This window comes from Penaeus japonicus, unplaced genomic scaffold (assembly GCF_977035675.1).
Source record: "Penaeus japonicus unplaced genomic scaffold, GWHDUDI00000001_assembly GWHDUDI00000018, whole genome shotgun sequence".
In the NCBI taxonomy this organism is placed as follows: Eukaryota; Metazoa; Arthropoda; class Malacostraca; order Decapoda; family Penaeidae; genus Penaeus; species Penaeus japonicus.
Window position 1 is genome coordinate 33,074,930 of NW_028234420.1, and position 13,929 is coordinate 33,088,858.

A 13,929-nucleotide genomic window follows, 5' to 3' on the forward strand; every position below is an offset into this window, starting at 1 on the left:
TTCTCACTACATACCTACACGCGGACATATACGTGCGTACATACGCCCAGACACATAAACATGAACATGTTTACGCACATAATCCCTCCCACCCCACGCCCGCACGCACACACGCCCGCGCGCACAGTGTAGCTTACTCCATGTATTTGCATTGTATCTTTTCCTTCGTATCACTCATGGGAACTGGCGCCCAGGGTTGCTGCGCATGTTGATCAGGCACAGAGGGGGCTCCTCAGAATTATTTCGTCGTCCTTACCCAGTGGGCTATCCTGCTATCCCCCTAGGCTATCTTTCACCCCCCCCCCCTATAGGTCATCCTAGCTACAACCTCCACTGTAGGTTCAATGGGAGATTAAGGAACCGTTTAGAACTTCTCTTGGATATCATCTTGACTACGTAGACGCATTGAAACTTTACTTTGAATGAGTATTGTTAAGTTGATTTTGGTTTTCTTTAGATATTAGTCGATGATCGAACATGTTTAGAACTGCGAAGTACCGGTACAAGTCATTTGCATTAATGTACAACCGATGTCTCTCCGTTGCTCTTGTGGCTGGCCAGCGCTCACCCGCAGAAAAAGGAACAAAATCTGCGGCACATTGGAACCGTTGAGAGATATAGATAAATCTAAAGTTGCATTAAATAAGATAACCTTCGTTGTTATGAAGGTTGGTTCGGTTTCCTTGGTGAGCGATGGCATGGCATACCACAAGTATTTTATGAAAAGTTTGAGTTGATGCAAGTAATTATTTCCGTTTGTAACTGACTACACAGCTTTGAAAACATACTACTTTTGTCAATAAGATCTCACGCACACACAAGCGCGCGCGCACACACGCACACGCACGCACGCACGCACGCACACACACACACACACACACACACACACACACACACACACACACACACACACACACACACACACACACACACACACACACACACACACACACACACACACACACACAAACACACAAACACACGAGTTGTCGCAACAGAACGCCCAGATGGAAGCTCTCGCGGGCGGTCAGATCTTGGGCGGTGATAACATGGTCGGGGAATGGCTTCATTTACAGGAGATTTACGACCGTATGTGGAGGTTACGGTGGTTAGGAGAAGAAGGGGAAGGGGAAGGGGGTATGGAGGGGTAGGGAGGGAAATGGGATGTAGCAGGGTAGGGGAAGGGGTAAATGGGGGTGGGGGGAGGTAAAGTAGAGGGTGGAGGGGGAAGTAAGTGGCCTTTGGAAGGGGATGAAGGGCAGATATGGAGGGGGAGGTGTAGGGGGGATTCGGACTGTGTGTGGTGAGGGCGCGCGCGTATGTGGAAGTGAGTGAGTGAGTGAGTGAGTGAGTGAGAGTGAGAGTGAGGCGCGCGTTTGCGTATGTGGAAGTGAGAGAGAGTGAGTGAGCGAGTGAGTGAGTGAGAGAGTGAGAGAGTGCTTGTGTATGTATGTATGTGAGTCTGTGTCTCTGGCTGTCTATGGGTGGGCGGGCGGGCTATTCAGTGGTTGTAGGGAACTAACCGTAGGTATATATACATGTAATTTATTTTTTCAAGTTGAATAGCTGCAAAGACAAATAATTGGTCTCTATGACTGGTGTTCGTAATGCGCGTCTGAGATAAAGACACGAGTCAATAATTCAGTTTCGCGGTTTACGTGTTATTAGCAACGGTGGATGAAGTTCTAATTAATTGATTGTTCGCTTGTTAGAACGTATTGCTAATGGTTCCGAGGCATTCTCTTTTAGTTGGTGATTGTGAATGGTGTATGGTTTATGCCTATGGTGAGGTATCTAATGTGTTTTTTTCTTTCTTTCTTTACAGGTTGGTACACGGCGCTTTTATGCTTCTTTTGCGGGACCGCGGATTTCTGTTGGTGAGCGATTTGTGGTAGAACCTTGAGCGTCGTCGCTAAGTCCTTTTTTTTCTCTTTTCTGCCTCTCTTTTCTCTTCTCTTCTCTCTTTACTGTACTCTTCACTCTCTTCTCTCCTCTCTTTACTCTTCTCTTCTCTTCTCTTATCTCTTATCTCTTTCTTTTTTCTGCTCTTTCATTCTCTTTTCTCTCTATCATGTTTTTGGTATATATTTTTTGTCTTATGTTCTTTACAAAAAAAAAAGTATATATTTTTATCAATGTTATAACATTCTATATTTCTCTCTGTCCACGTTTCCCCCTTTTAATGCGATTTATCTCTCAACGAGATAGAAAACGCCACCTTTTTTTCTCTCTGATACAAGATGGAGTAGTGGCAACCGTTGCGAATGGCCTGGGAGTTAAACGAATGTCACGTGATTTATGTCGCTGCTATTTTCGAACTCGTGGCGGTGGTTGTGGTGGTTGTGGTGGTGGGGAGGAGGAGGAGGAGGAGGAGGAGGAGGAGGAGGAGGAGGAGGAGGAGGAGGAGGAGGAGGGGGGAAAGGGGAAGGGGAAGGGGGAGGAGGGGGGAAGGGGAAGAAGAAGAGAAAGAAGAGATCGTGAGAAATTGGGAAGAAACAAGGGAAAGGATATGAAGAGGGAGAGAAAGAGAGAAAAAGGTGAAAGGAGTAAAGAAAGGAGCAAGGAAGGAGTGAGAGGAGAGAAAGAGTGAAGGGGAGGGGAGACGAGGAGAATAGATGGGAGAAGAATCAGAAGAAAGGGACAAGAGGAGAAAGCCAAAGAGAATCCGAAAGAGGAATTGGAGTAATAAAAAAAGGGACAAAGAGAAAAGAGAGGGGAACGAAGAAAGGGGAAGAGAGAGGGGGAAGGGTTAGATGCGGGGAAGGGAGAGAGGGAGGGGGGGGGAGGCAGGGGCAGGGGTAGGGGGAGGATGACGGGTTGAAATACGGGGATGGGGGTGGGGTCTGGGGGTGGGGGTAGGGGGGTCCTGTGGAGTGGATGGCCATGATTGGTGACTATTGATGCGAGTCTGGAATCCTAAATTTTGGAATGGCTTCGGAACTTTTTTTTTTCTTTCTTTCTTTTTTTTCTCTCTTTTTTCTGTCTTTTGATTTTGGCCTTTTTTCTTTTAGCGAGCCGAGTGTAAGCGGATTCGGGATTCGGGAGGGAGAGGAAGAGGGTAGGAAGAGGGGAGAAGGAAAGGGAATGGGAGAGGGGAAGGGTTGGGAGGGAGGGTAAAGGGAAGAGGGATATAGTGGGAAAGAGAGTGTGAGAGGGATGGGAGGACGGACGGAGAGTGATGGAATATGAGAGGGAGAGAGAAAGAAAGAAAGAAAGAGGGTGAGAGTAAGAGAGAGTATAGTGATAGGCAGAGAGTGAGAGGAAGAGCAGGGGGATAGCGAAAGGGAGAAAAGAGAGAGATGGAGAAAGTAAGAAGGATAGAGTGAGAGGAGGAAAGAGTGGGATAAATAAGGGAGGGATGGCCAAAGGGGTAGGAGACCGAGGCAGAGATACCGAGAAGAGTTATTAAGAGTTGGGAGTTCGTTCGAAGAAAGGGAATCAGGTTTGCCAAATCCAAGTTAAATTTAGGAATAACATTTGGACGGCGTTATGAACGCAGTGCACTCTCTCGTCATCGTCGTCATCGTCGTCGTCGTCGTCGTCGTCGTTATCATCGTCATCATCATCATCATCACCATCACCATTTTCCTCCTCCTCCTCCTCTTCCTCCTCCCCCTCCACCCCCTCCTCCTTTCCTTTCTTCTCCTCCACCTTCCTCCTCTTCCTCCTTCTACTCCTTCTCCTCCTCCTCCTCCCTCCTCCTCCTCCTCCTCCTCCTTCTTCCCCCTCCTCCTCCTCCTCCTTCCCCTCCCCTTCTTCCCCTCCTACCCTTCTTCCCCCTCCTCCTCCTCCTCCACCCTTCCTCCCTCTCTTCCCTTCTCCTCCCTTCCTCCTCCCCTCCTCCCCCCCCACTCCTCCTCCTCCTCCTCCTCCTCCTCCTCCTCCTCCTCCTCCTCCTTCTCCTCCTTCTCCTCCTTCCTCCTCCTCCCCCCTCCGTCTGATTATATTTCTTCCTCCTCGCCGCCGTCGAGAGTGTATCATAGAGTATATATCCGGCAGGCAACAGGAGTTTTGCGTCGGGTTCCGGGCTTGTGTTACAATGGCTCCGTTTGTGCGTGTGCGGAGGGGGGGGGGGCAAGGGGGGGAGGGAGGGGAGATGTGTGTGTGTGTGTGTGTGTGTGTGTGTGTGTGTGTGTGTGTGTGTATGTGTATGTGTGAGTGTGTGCATACATATATGCGTATTTACGAGCGGATCTCCGTGTGTTTGTTCGTATGTGCATGTGCGTGGGGGAATGTGACCTCGGATGGAATGTTACCTTCGCCCCCCCCCTCCCCCACCCCACCTCCTGACCACTCTTCCTCAGGTACGAGGGAGGAAGGGAGGGAGGGAGGTGTTGGTGGTGGGGAGGGGGGGTAATAAGGGAGAGTACCTGTAGTTCAAAACATTTTTTTTTTCCTATACGTTTCTCCTAAGTGGTACGTACCCCCTCCCCCCATACCCCATACCCCATACCCCCACCCCATCCCCATCCCTATCCCCCACCCCCCGTAGTGAAAGTGTGGCAGGGTGTCTGCCATATTTGCCAAATCGTTTTCTCTCGTAGGCCGTTCGTTCGTTCCGTTGTCCGCTGGGTCCTCTGTTTGTGCGTTTGTGCGTTGTGTCCGGGATGGATGGGAGGGGAGGGAAGGAGGGAGGGGGGGGAGATATGTCTGATAGGCTTCTGATAGGCCTATTGCGGGAAGTGTTGCGTTTCGGGTATTTTTTTTAATTATCATCATTTGCGTAGGTACGAGTTGGTGGTGTTGTTAGTGTCCGTGTTGTTGTTTGTGTGCGAGTGTCGACCATTGTTATTCTCGTAAACAACAACAAAAAAATGCAAGTAAATAAAAATATCGGGTTGACGTGGACAGGGCTTCCATACTGTTTGGATTCATGACAATATAGATTCTTAGTTTATATTTTACATGGGCATGGGGAACGAGAGAAAAAAAAGGATGTGACAAAATTGAATGAAGAAGCAGAGGGAGACAGAGAGGAAGAGAAAAAGAAAGCAAAGTATGGAGAGAGAGAGAGAGAGAGAGAGAGAGAGAGAGAGAGAGAGAGAGAGAGAGAGAGAGAGAGAGAGAGAGAGAGAGAGGGGAGGGGGGGGGGGGGAGAGAGGGAGGGGGGGGGGGGGGGGGGGGGGAGAGAGAGAGAGTCTAAGTAGAAGGAAAAAGAATTGGAACGGGAGAAAGAAAGAAAAAAAAGAGAGAAGAGGAGAGAAATCCCCCCAAAAAAGAAATAGAAAGGGACAAAGAGAGAAAAAAATATAAAGAGAGAATGAAAGATAAAAATGGAAAACAGAAAAAAATGAAAAGAAATCGCAAAAATCGAAAGCGAGAGAAGATTGAAAAAAAAAAACAGGAAAAAGGAGAGGAGAAAATTCAAAGCGAAATCAAAAAGGGGAAGCAAGAGAAAAAAAACAAAAAAGGAAAAAGGACAGGAGAAAATTCCAAGTAAACTCCATAAAGGAAAGAGAGAGAGAAAAAAAAAAGAGCAGGAGAGAGTATCTGACCCCCAGCCGCCCAGCGCCCCATAGATGACACGCCGGGAGATGAATCTGCTCCTTCGCTCACAGACACCCTTAACATCCGCCACGGAGTCTGTGAGGGTAACTTTCACGGGTCGGGCCTAATCACTGGGTCACCTTCTCCCTCCCCTCCTTCCCTCCCTCCCTACTTCCCTCTTTACTTCCCTCTCTCCCTACTTCCCTCCCTCCCTCCCTCCCTCCCTACTTCCCTACTTTTACTTTATCTTTCTTTCTAATTGCTCTCTCTCGTACTCTATCTCTATCTGTCACTCTTGCTCTCTCTCTCTCTTTCTTTCTTTCTTTCTTTCTTTTTTTTCTCTCTCTTTTTCTTCCGTCCCTCCTTCCTCTTCCGTCTTCTCCTCCTCCCCTCTCTCCCTTTTTCTCTTTCTTTCCCATCCTCCTTTCTTCTCCGTTCCCTTCCCCCTCCCCTTTCCTCTTACCCCTTCCTCCTTCCCCTTCCCCTTCCCCTTCCCCTTCATCTACCCATTCCTTCCTCCTATCCCACCATCCCATCTCTCTTCGTCCACCTATCCATCCCTCTATCCCATGTCTCTTCGTCCCTCCCATTCTCCGGCTCCTTTTGCCTTCCTTCCTTCCATCTCCCTGGCTTCTGATTCTGGTTCATGTTATCTGGATTCTAGCCTGTCCTTGATTCTTGTGGCTCGTTTCGGCGGTGGGTCGTTCGTTTCGTTTCTCCGGGTTGTGTGTTCTTGTTTTGTTTTCGTTGCTGTTTTTTTTTTTTTTTTTTTTTAAAGTTTTGTTTTTCGTTTTGTCGCCAGTTCTCGGGATGGTTGGCTCCACTTTTGTTGTTATTGTTTTGTGGGTTTGTGTGTGTGTGTGTGGGGGGGGGGGTGTTGTGTGTGTGTGTGTGTGTGTGTGTGTGTGTGTGTGTGTGTGTGTGTGTGTGTGTGTGTGTGGGTTAGTGGGTTTGTGTGTGTTTGCGCACGTGTGTGTGTCTGTTTTGCTGATTAGCTCCTCCTGCTTGTCGGATAATTGTCTGTCAGCTCTTGTCAGCTTTTTGTCAGCATGTGTCTCAAGGATCTGTTTGCTTCCTCAATGTCAGCTAACCTCCGTTCCAGGTTTCTGCTGACACATGATGATACATCACTGACACACACTCAAACAAAACATACACAAACACAAGCATACACACAGGCATTCACTCTCCCACTCATGTCCCTTTCTACTCACAGTTACTCACACTCTCGCTCAGCCCCTTCCTAACCCTCAGCCTCAGCCTCACTCTCACCCTGACAGTCCCTCACCCTCATACACAGCCCCACTCAGCCCAACGGTCACTCTCCCTCATCTTAATCCTCACCCTCACCCCCACCCTCACACTCACCCTCAGTCACCCTCGCCCTCATACTCATCCTCAGTCACCCTCGCCCTCATACTCACCCTCAGTCACCCTCGCCCTCATACTCATCCTCAGTCACCCTCGCCCTCATACTCATCCTCAGTCACCCTCGCCCTCATACTCATCCTCAGTCACCCTCGCCCTCATACTCATCCTCAGTCACCCTCGCCCTCATACTCATACTCACCCTCAGTCACCCTCGCCCTTATACTCATCCTCAGTCACCCTCGCCCTCATACTCATCCTCAGTCACCCTCGCCCTCATACTCATCCTCAGTCACCCTCGCCCTCATACTCATCCTCAGTCACCCTCGCCCTCATACTCATCCTCAGTCACCCTCGCCCTCATACTCACCCTCCCACTACCCCCAGCCCTCACAAATCCCGTGGAGCGGGGGGGACACACACCACCTGCGGAAGGACATGTAGCGATCGCGTTACCGCGGGTGACAGCCGGCACCAGCTGGCCCGTCACGTGACCGGGGATTCGGATTGCCTCGCCGTTCGCTGTCCCACGAACGCACGCACGCACGCACGTACGCACGCATAGGACCTTTCTTGCAAAGAGATTATTGGAGAGGAAGGAAGGGGAGGAGAGACTGGCAAACATAGGAAGGAAGGCAACCAGAAATAGAGAGAAAGAAAGAGGGAAAGAGAGAAAGAAAGAAAGAAAATGATGAGATAATCCATCCTTCCTCTCACTCTCCCTCCCTCCCGTCTCTCCAGCCCCCCACCTCCGTCTCCTTTCTCTCTCCATCTCTCCTCTTTCCTCTTTCCTTCCCTCCCTCTCTCCTCCTTTCCCTCTCCTCCTTCCCTCCCTTCTGCCTCACCCGTGCCTTCTCCATTTCCATCTCTCTTCCTTTCCTCCTTCCCTCCTCTCCTCCTTTCCTTTTCCCTACTTTTCTCTTTTCCTCTATCTCCCCCCTCCCGTCCCTCCTTCCCTCCTCTTTCTCTTTTTTTCTCTCTCCCTCTACCCCCCCCCCTAAGCTTCATCCCTCCCCCCTCCGCCCATGTAACCCACTGTACAAGAGGCTTCTGAAGTGGGCGTGCGTCACAGGTGATTCAATAAGCCTCCGCTGTTTAGCAGGGGCGTCGGGCGGGGAGGATAGCTAGCTCGGCCGTGCCTCGAGGGCATGTCCGAGAGAGAGAGAGAGAGAGAGAGAGAGAGAGAGAGAGAGAGAGAGAGAGAGAGAGAGAGAGAGAGAGAGAGAGAGAGAGAGAGAGAGAGAGAAACAGAGAAACAGAGAAACAGAGAAACAGAGGGAAGGAGGGAAGGAGAGAGAGTGGGAGGGAGAGAGGGAGGGAGGGAGGGAGTATGAGAGAGGAAGGGAGCGAGTATGAGAGAGTGAGGGAGGGAGGGAGGGAGTATGAGAGAGGGAGGGAGGAAGGGAGAGAGAGTGGGAGGGAGGGAGAGAAAGTGGGAGGGAGGGAGAGAGAGTGGGAGGGAGTATGAGAGAGGAAGGGAGGGAATATGAGAGAGGGAGGGAGGGAGTATGAGAGAGGAAGGGAGGGAGTATGAGAGAGGGAGGGAGGGAGTATGAGAGAGGGAGGGAGGGAGTATGAGAGAGGGAGGGAGGGAGGATGAGAGAGGGAGGGAGGGAGTGTGAGAGAGGGATGGGAAGGAGTAGAAGTGGAGGGAGGGAGTAAATGAGAGAGGAGGGAGGGAGGGTGAGAGGGAGAGGAGGAGGGAGAGAGAGTGGGAAGGGAGGAAGAGTGAGAGAGAGAGGAGAAGAGAGAGGGAGGGAGGGAGAGGGAGAGGGAGAGAGAGAGAGAGAGAGAGAGAGAGAGAGAGAGAGAGAGAGAGAGAGAGAGGAAGAGGAAGAGGGCAAGGGACAGACAGACAGAGGGAGAGAGACAGACAAGGGTACCAGAGGGGAGAGATAAAAACAAAATGAGAAAAAGAAGATAAAGATAAAGATAGAAAAAAAGAAGAAACTTAAAAAGAAAGAAAGACAGAAAGGATGGTGTCTCGATTAGGTAAAGGTAGGGAGTGTGTGTGTGCGTCGGGGGGGGAGGGGTGCCAGAAGTTAATAGGTAGTAGGGGGGGGGGGGGGGGTTAAGAGGAGGAGGAGGGCTTGTGGCCACGTAATGGATAATATTAGTGGGTATAAAGCTGGTATGCATATTCATGGCGAACACCACTCACTCACTCTGCCGCACGCACCACGCCACGCACCACGCCACGCACCACCACGCACTCACGGGCACCTGATAGCGCGGGTGGCGTGGCTTGCTTGCTTGCTTGGTCTTGTGCCTCGAGTGGTGTGGCTGCCTGTTTGCTTGTTTTGTTTTTGTTTTTGTTTTTTGCTTTTTTTGTTTGTTTGTTTGTTTATTTCTTAAGGGTTGGTGGTCTAGGCGTTCTGCTTTGTTTTCTTTTATATGTCTTTGTCTTTTTTTTCGCCTTCGCTTCCTCTTCGTACTTCCCCTTTCTTCTCTCTCTTCTTCCTCTTCCTTCTCCGTCTTCCCCCCCTCCTCCTCTACTGTATATATGTATATATATATATATATATATATATATATATATATATATATATATATATATATATATATTGTGCGTGTGTGTGTGTATGTATGTATATGTATGTGTATGTATGTATGTTTGTATGTATATTTGTATGTATGTATGTACCTACGTCCGTCCGTCCTTGAGTACATGTGTTTGTGTGTGTGTGTCCTTTCCGCCAGGAGAGGTGCTTGGATGATAACCTCTCGATAAGGTTTTCCAAAATTCGTTGCTGCTCTGTAATTGGCTTTGGGGGAGGGGGAGGGGGAGGGGGGAGGAGGGAGGGGGAAGGGAAAAGGTGAAGAATTCGTTGGGGGTAGGGGATGGGATGGGGGGGGGAGGCATTTCTCTTCACCTACCTGGACGCCTAACTAGGGGGGTCCAGTTAGTTAGTCAGTCATCGGTCAGTTAGTTCACTGGTCAGCTGTCTTGACTGAGCGGCTGTGATTGACTAGACAGGCTAAGGAGGCCTGGCCGGTTTTGATTGGCTACCTGTCGAGCGAGGCGGAGCGGCAGTAAAATGTGAGGGAGGGAGAGAGAGTTAGGTTAGGGTAGGTTAGATTCTCTCTCTTTCTTTCTCTTTCTTTTTCTCTTTCTCTTTCTCTTTCTCTTTCTCTTTCTCTTTCTCTTTCTTTCACTCTGCCCCTCCCCCATCCACCATGCTGATTTCCCTCTCGGAATATTAACATCCGAAACCTTTTAGCCTAACCAAAGAAATTCAAATGTGTAACCGAGTAGCGTAGGCCTATCCATAGATTACACCTCTCCTAAGTGCGTCGGGCTTGTACCACTCGTGCCCAATGTACTAAAATGTAATGCGACCTGATAGTAGCTTCGGTGTGGCAGTGCTTTTACAGGATAGAGCTCTCCTTGGGATAAAGGGGAACTGCAGCTAAGCACTCTTGTTGACTGTGTTGATCAGCTGATGGGAGAAACGTTCTGCCACGGATTGTGCTATCAGCTGATGGGTGTAACGTTGGCACGGGTTGTGCTATCAGCTGATGGGTGTAACTTTGTGCTATCAGCTGATGGGTGTAACTTTGTGCTATCAGCTGATGGGTGTAACGTTGGCACGGGTTGTGCTATCAGCTGATGTGTGTAACGTTGGCACGGGTTGTGCTATCAGCTGATGAGAGAAACCTTCTTCCACGGGTTATGCTATCAGCTGATGGGTGTAACGTTGGCACGGGTTGTGCTATCAGCTGATGTGTGTAACGTTGGCACGGGTTGTGCTATCAGCTGATGGGTGTAACGTTGGCACGGGTTGTGCTATCAGCTGATGGGTGTAACGTTGGCACGGGTTGTGCTATCAGCTGATGGGTGTAACGTTGGCACGGGTTGTGCTATCAGCTGATGTGTGTAACGTTGGCACGGGTTATGCTATCAGCTGATGGGTGAATCGTTGTCTCGGGTTATGCTATCAGCTGATGGGAGAAACGTTGTCCCGGGTTGTGCTATCAGCTGATAGTAGAAACATTATGGTGTATAGAAATTCATATTTGATGTAAGTGATTTTTTGTGATTCTTATGAGCTCGTACTCCTTATTTTCCGCAATGTTCATGTCCATGTTTTGTTATTATTATTTTAGTTCGTCTGTATCCTCCTCCTCTTCATCTTCACACCACCAGTGTTTCTCCTGCTCCTCCTCCTTCTCCACCTCCTTATCCTCCTTATCACCATCTTCTTCTACATCCTCTATGTCCTTTTCACCCTCGTCTTCTTCATCTTTTCTTCCTCCTCGATTTTCGCAAACTGATGACTATGAATCCCCGTCCTCTGTCGTGTCTGCTCCATCTTCTCAATTTCCCTCATCCATAACCTCACCCGAATGCCTCTCCGACCATGTCTCTCCTTCTTTTCTCCTTCTCGCTCTCTCTTTCTCTCTCGCTCTTTCTCTTTCTCTCTCGCTCTTTCTATTTCTTTCTTTATCTTGCTCTTCCTCTTTCTTTATCTATCTTGTTCTTTCTCATTCTTTATCTATCTCGCTCTTTTTTTCTCTTTCTCTCTCGCTCTTTCTCTCCCCATCTCGCTTCCGCTTTTCTCCTTCTCGGCCCCTCCCACCCCAACTCTCGCTCTTTCTCTTTCTCCTCCCCTCTCGGCTCTTTCCTCTTTCCAGCCTGTATCTCCTCTCGCTCTTTCTCTTTCCTCACTCTCCAACCACCCCTCTCGCTCTTTCTTTCTCTATCTCGCTCTTTTTTTCTCTTTCTCTCTCGCTCTTTCTCTTTCTCTCTCGCTCTTTCTTTTTCTCTTTCTCTCGCTCTTTCTCTTTCCCTCTCTCTCCGCATTTTCTCTTTCACCCTACTCTATTCCCTTTCCCACCTCTCCCCCTCCGCCCCTCAACACAGAGACTCTCTGCACTTTCTCTTTCTCTCTCGCTCTTTCTCTTTCCCTCTCGCATTTTCTCTTTCTCTCTCGCACTTTCTCTTTCTTTCTGTATCTCTCTCTCTCTCTCTCTCTCTCTCTCTCTCTCTCTCTCTCTCTCTCTCTCTCTCTCTCTCTCTCTCTCTCTCTCTCTCTCTCTCTCTCTCTCTCTCATTATTGTGAGAGTGAAAGGGCAGACGCGCATTCTGTTTATTTATTCGATAGAGAATTCGCTAAACAAACACCGCGTTTCGGTTCCTCGCTTCGTCTCGCTTTCATGGCCTGGGAATTATTTTTTGCCGTTTTGCGATTCGCTGTGCGTTGGCGAGGGAGAAAGAAGGAGCGCGGGAGGAGGAGGGAATGACGAGGAGCGAGACAGAGGAGGAGGAAGGGAGGATCGGAGAGAAGGAGAGGAGAGGGTCACGGAAGAATGGGGAGATGGGGGGGGATAGGAGGGAAAGTGCCAGGTGGGAGGGGAGTAGGGGAGGTAAAGGAGGGAGGATGGATGAGGGTGGGAAAGCGTGGGAGGGAGGGGAGGGCTGGTGAGAGTAGAAGGAAGTCGAGAAGGAAGGGAGCGAGAGAGCGGGAAAATGAGAGGATTAGAGAGGCAGGGAACGAGTGAAGAGATAATTAGAGAAAAGGGGAATGGGAGAAAAAATGATAAGAGAGAAATAGAAAGGGAGAAAGATATTATTAGAGAAGCAGGGAACGGGAGAAGGAGATGATTAGAGAGGCAGGGAACGAGAGAGAGAGAGAGAGATAATAAGAGAGGCAGGGAACGAAAGAGAGAGATAATTAGAGAGACAGGGTACGAGATGAAGAGATGATTTAGAGAGAAAGGAAATGGGAGAAAAAGCTGATTAGAGAGAAACAGAACGGGAGAAAAGAGATGACTAGAGAAGCAGGGAACGGGAGAAGGAGAAAGAGGAGAAACCAAGAGCTGGAGGCCCAGAGGTGAAGGTTGGCCGGAGCGTTTCCATGAAACAGCAAATCACTTGGTTTTCACCTTGACGTCACGCGCAGGCTGGGAGGGGCAGGGGGAGGGGGGCAGGAGGAGGGGAAGGGGAAGGGGAGGGGAGGGGCAGGGGGAGGGGAGGAGGAGGGGAAGGGAAGGGGGGGAGGGGAGGGAAGGGAAGGGTAAGGGAGGAGAGGGGAGGGGCATGAGGAGGGGAAGGGGAGAGGAAGGGGAGGGGAAGGGAAGGGAAGGTGAGGGGGAAGAGAGGAGGGCTGAGTGAGGGGAAGTGGAAAGGGAAAGGGGGGAAGGGCCGAATGAGGGGAATGAGAGGGAGAAAGAGCGTGCGGGAGGCGGGGGAGGGGGAGGGGAGGGGATGTTGAGATGAAGAGGATTGGTTGAGAAGGCCTTTCGTGTCTCGTTCTTCCTCTTTCTTTGTCCTCTTTGTGTCGTCTCTCTGCTCAGTTCTTCCTTTTACCTTCCTCTTATTTTTTTTCTTTTCTTCTTCATCTGCTTTCGTTTTTTACCTTCCGCTTCTTCCTCACCACGATTATCACGATCAACTTCATCATCATCATCATCATCATCATCATCATCATCATTATTATTGTCATCATCATCGCCATCCTAATCACTATCATCATCATTTCCTTTTGCCTCTGCATTACTCTCTCTCTCTCTCTCTCTCTCTCTCTCTCTCTCTCTCTCTCTCTCTCTCTCTCTCTCTCTCTCTCTCTCTTCCTCTCTCTTTCTCTCTCTCTCTCTTCCCTCTCACGTTTCTCTCTCTCTCTCTCTCTCTCTCGTCTCTCTCATCTCTTCCCTCTCTTGCCTCTCTCTCTCTCCCTCTCTCCTTCTCCCCCCCTCTCCCCCTCTCTCCCTCCCTCCCTCCCTCCCTCCCTCCCTCCCTCCCTCCCCCCCTCTCCCGCCCTCCCTCCCTCTCTCTCTCTCTCTCTCTCTCTCTCTCTCTCTCTCTCTCTCTCTCTCTCTCTCTCTCTCTCTCTCTCTCTCTCTCTCTCTCTCTCTCTCTCTCTCTCTCTCTCTCTCTCCCTCCCTCCCTCCCTCCCTATCCCTTTTTTGTTATGCAAATTGATTGTGGAAGTATTTTCAATATTTGTAATTATTGGTGTTGCTTTCTCATTGTTGTATATTTTAATATACCTTTCGTCCATATTGGCGTTATGTTGAGGGATTCTAGAAACTTGAACGTGTTTATGTATGTGTATGTATGTATACGTATGCATA

The 13,929-nt window shown here is 49.6% G+C and overlaps 1 protein-coding gene across 3 annotated transcripts in view; it reads left to right on the forward strand.

Annotated features, from left to right (window-relative positions):
- LOC122252815 (uncharacterized) overlaps positions 1–13,929 on the forward strand; it is a 79,147-nt gene that overhangs the window by 48,770 nt on the left and 16,448 nt on the right. Inside the window, exon 1 of one of the 3 annotated variants that reach the window (XM_086546878.1) lies at positions 1,601–1,877. The exons of the other annotated variants lie outside the window; for them this stretch is intronic. The gene's annotated coding sequence lies outside the window, so the exon portion shown is untranslated. Of the gene's footprint in view, positions 1–1,600; positions 1,878–13,929 lie in introns of those variants that run through there. 3 annotated transcript variants of the gene reach the window in all.